We start from the raw sequence: 5,065 nt of genomic DNA on the forward strand, positions 1-5,065 counted from the left end.
GACATAAAGGAGACCCTAAAACTGGAAATAATGGGAAGACGAAATATTTTGGACAAACACATATTTTATACAAGATTCAATGCCTATGAGGACAAAATTGATTTGTTGATAATTCTCGGAAAGAAATATGTACTTTTAAAAAGAATAGGAATGGATGAAAATACTTTTCTAAACATTTTACACAGAGAATAGAAATTTTTCAGAAAAACCTTAAGGAATACATTTACAGCCAAGACTTTACTATGTTTGGAAAACTGGAATTATTTTGGAAAACTATTTAAAGACAAAGTTTTACAAGACAAACACAAAACCATTGGACCACCAAAAGTAACCACAAAATTTCGGCCTCTTCGACCAGTTGTGACCAGAGAAGCAAAGGTAGAAGTATCTGGTGAAGACTTAAGCAACCCAGTATCCAATATTGTTGTCATACAAGGGGGTATTGTAACATATTCCCGCCATTGTATGACAATATGTTGCATAACAAGAGATGGCAACAGAAATGAAGTTCATTGCTCATCTTCCGTCACTGATTTTACCAGAATCAGTGAAGACACAGTCCTCGCCACCCTCCCATTTCGAAAGATGATTCTTATTATCAACCCTTTAAGTTTGGAAATCAAAAGAATTCAGCTAGGATTAATCTTGGTTTCTTATTTGGAACATTCTACGCTTATAGTGTAGAACTGTTTGGTCGGACCATATACGTCATTGACTGGGAAGAGAATAGAATAAAATACGAATTCATAACCAAGAAACCCCTTCAGATATTGCTGTAGGAGCACAAAACAAACTCTTAGTATCCTTTTCCAATATAACAGGGTTACCTGTTACAATGTGGATGGCCAGCAGTTATTTGAGGTGGATACCAATTCCCTGGACATTCCAAGCCACATCTCTGTGTACCAAAACCATTTTTATGTCCTCCAGGGACATATTATTTATCGGATTTCAGGTACAGGTGCTGTGACAACAAGAGAAATTGGCATGAAATCCGCCATATTTCTGTTGGCAAAGAAAACATTTTTGTAACCGATTATTTTGATGTCCTTCATATCATTGGAACAAATGAAGACTTTTGGCTCAGGCAGTCATATAACCACCAGCTATGGACCCCAACATTGTACACTATATTTATATTGAGGATTGCTACAACATTACTGAATATCCTACCTATGTCTACATCTTCTATATTAATATTCTACAAGAATAAAAAGCTATATTATTCACTGAGACTGGAGAAATAATTAACCAAAATAATTCAACTTGCCTTGAGATTCCTTCTTGCTTTTGTAGAATGAATTCTAAAGGATTTCTGGTGTTTTACCGTAAAACAAAGAATTTCAGTATATCACATGCCCTGGGCTAATGAAAGCCCTTTAATGAAAGTCCATACTGATTACATTAAACTATGTCATATTGTATCAAATAAGTGTTTATCTCTAACCACAAATGGAAACAAACATGAGGTCCATATCCTCTTGATCAAGGATGATAAAGTTGACATTGCAGAAAGAATTTCTCTGGGACATCATAATGTCAGCATTGCTGCAACTCCAATTAATTTTGTAGTCGTAGATGGAAGCGAAAATAAAATGGTATTTTATTCCACATGTGGTGAAGAACTTTTTCAAAAATACCTTCCATTCTATGGCTACCCTCATCACATCTACTCTGATAATGTTTATTTCTATGTCCTCTTCAGGAGACACTCTATTCTCAGATGTTACGATCTATATGGAGAAATGAAATGGCAGTGGGAACTGCCTTCCCTGTTCACCCTCACATTGCTGTTTTCCAAGGAACTCTTTATGTCCGGACACTCAACTCAACAGGGTTCTTCTTTACAAGAATCAAGACCGGTCGTCTGGCTGTTGTTTACACACGAAAAATCCTTACATCAGAAATCTAAATCTACGACTCAAAGAAAAGAGAATGACCAAAAACTTGTCATTGGCGAAATATGTAATCTGTCCAATGGACAGTTGGTGGTGTCTGACATCAACATGATTGCTTGTTGTACATTTCTCAGGAAGGAGACATTGTGTCCAGATTATCTCTGCTGTCTACAGCTACAGATATATGTCGATGGGATTCTGATCATATAGGGGTCACACTACCCCTACAAAAACAATTAAGGGTCATCGGAAACCTATCAAAGACAGTGAGAAGTGTATCATTAAGGCAGCCTTATGTACGGGTGTGTAAGATGGGTGAAAGTGAAATTGTTTGTTATTGTGATAAACCATCACATTTAGACATTTTAGCCATCAATTATTATAATCAAGTTGAAGTAATTAAGACAATTAATATCTCTGTTTTTGTGAAATCATTATCAATAGACAAGAAAACAGAAAAGCTATTAATTGTTACTAAGGAAAAAGCTTTTCAGTACAACACTAGAATAGGTGGTGGTGGTCATGGCGGTCGTCAAATGGTCCCCAGTGTTTTAATGTCCCAAGTGAAACGTCCCCTCAGTCTCCAAGGTGGATCTATTGACCAAACGTCTGTTTATCTGATAGACAGAAGCCGTATGTTTGCCATAAACGATCAGAATTTGTTGGTTAATGATCTCGTTACTAATAATCAACTTAATTATTATATCGACCTGGTGGATGTATTTTCAAGAAACATTTCTCTCAGTGAAATGTTGTCTTCCACTTTATATCTACAGGACCTGACAGTTTCTGATAAAGCCAGACATATTCCTCTCCCTAAACATTTGGGAGACAAAGAACCAGCGTGGATTATATCTTTAGTGGTTTCTGAAAATAATCTGATTGCAGGATGTGACAGGAAGAATGGATACATTAAGATATTCACGTTGGATGGTCACCTATTGGATTCAATCAAAGTGAATGTTTATAGATATATTAAAATGTGTCGATGGCAGTCAAACACACTGGTCATTACGAAAGGGATCTTTATAATAAAACCCCAACTGTTGACATTAAAAGTGGAATTTCCATTGTTGTTGGTAATTTACCAAACGAAAAATAATTATGATTGTGTGACTTCTTTATCAAACAATCAACTGGTTTTTAGTAAATGGGGAGATGGAGGTCATTTGTATTTTGTTGATATTGATGAAATACATTCGAGTGTGAAGGAAATAAAAAAAATAGACATACCTGAACCATTAATAAGGAGAAAAGAAGATGGAAATTATTTTGATAGAATCATGGATATTAAAGTTACTGATGAAGATGTCATCATTGTCTTCAACATGAGATTCATCATTTTCTTTAACAGTGGTGGTCAATATTTACATTCAGTTAGACATTACATGAAGTATTTTGGCGATGATGATGACAGGATGACAATTGATGATAGTTTTTTGTACATTTATGGTCAGTGGGAGAAATGTTTAGTTTATCTCTGGATATAAAACATTTTGTGTTTGACCCAGAATGGGGAATACAAGAGAATATTTTTAAATGAAAGATTTATAAAGATGAAGTAGATTTCTCCAGTATAGACTGTAAAGGACCAAGGTTTGTTGGAAGCCCAGGAGGGGAGAAAGGAATGAATTGTATGTTGAAGGGTTGTTTATGGTGAATCGAGACAGCTTCCCGGTTGCTCGTTTACAAACAGACGAATGTCCTGTTCAAGTAAAAGATTTTGATGTCTCTGAGGAAGGAAAGACAGTTGTGTGTGAAAAAGCCAATAATGGAAATGTTAAAATATTCGATGAAGACGGCCAGTTGCTATGTCACAGAAATGTTGCAAGTTTAGTTGGTGGTGTGTTTTACACAAGAATCACACATAATGGCCACGGTTCCTAAAAGGAAAGAAATATTTCAACTGAATGGAGAAGATTTGCAGACATCTCAAGTTTGTCGAGTCTCATCCCTTATGGTGTAATATGGAGAAAAGTGGCGGGTATTTACTGGTGTGTACATAATGAATTGATTGAATGTCATTGCATAAAGATTGATGGGGACCAAGTGAACATTCTGGAATCTGTGTCATTATAATCTTGATTCTGGTCTTCGTTTCCCTTCCATTACATCTGAAACGAACAAGGAAATATTCAGTAATGAATTAATTAATAAATTGGAATACAGAGGAGGAGATGGAGATGGAGGAAGAAGAAGAGGTAAATCAGGTGAAATAATTGGTAAAGGTAGATTAAAGGTGAGATGTGGTAATTACATAGCGGAGAGTAAGCCAGGAATTGATGAAATATCAGTGAGGAGACTTCCATATAGGACAGCAATGGTCCCTTTTTCCATTCCTGCATTCGAGGAATCTGTTGATTATGATTTTGGGACATTAGGGACCGGAACAGTAAACTAATTAAGTTAGATGAGAATGTGAGTGTGTTGATGTTTCGAGAAAGTGTCACATTAATCAGAACAACAACAACAACAGTGGACATACTTCAACATGAACAACAACAACGACCACCACTGGACATATGTCGGTGGACAGAGGAATGTTTCATTGTCGCCTTTGGGAGAGAAATGAGGGTCTTCAACAGGGATCTCCAGTTTAAAAACCATCAGAACTGAGAAATACTACAACAGGATTTATAAATACAACGACAATCAACTCGTGTGTGGTGGTCATTATATTAGAGACATAACTCAAGAACAAGAGAGACACAGAAATACCAAAGAATATGGAGAAACAACAAGGATTACTATTTTGCAAAGACCCCAACATCTTTAACTCTTATTATGTGGATGTGGTTGATATCAAGATGGGAAATGTAAGATGAAGTGTGTCGTGGGACAATGGGGAGATAGAAAGGTTGAGGGAGATGAAGGGGTGGATGATGTGGGAGTCACATCTTTTGGTGATGTTGTTGTTGTGAGGAGGGAGATGAAGGAGAAGGGGTCTGGAGATTGGGAAGTTTTGTGTTTTGTGGAATGGTACAGGGAAAAGTCTTTGGTGAGGAGGATAAGAATAGAAGGAGGAATGTTTTATGGTCTGGGATATTATATTCCAAGACCTCATCTGACCATAATTGGTGAATGTGTTTATATAACAGATTTAATAAACAATATTTACGAAATACCTCGACATATTGAAGAGGAAACATCTGAAGATTATGAAATCC

This window comes from Octopus sinensis, unplaced genomic scaffold, assembly GCF_006345805.1.
Source record: "Octopus sinensis unplaced genomic scaffold, ASM634580v1 Contig16939, whole genome shotgun sequence".
In the NCBI taxonomy this organism is placed as follows: domain Eukaryota; kingdom Metazoa; phylum Mollusca; class Cephalopoda; order Octopoda; family Octopodidae; genus Octopus; species Octopus sinensis.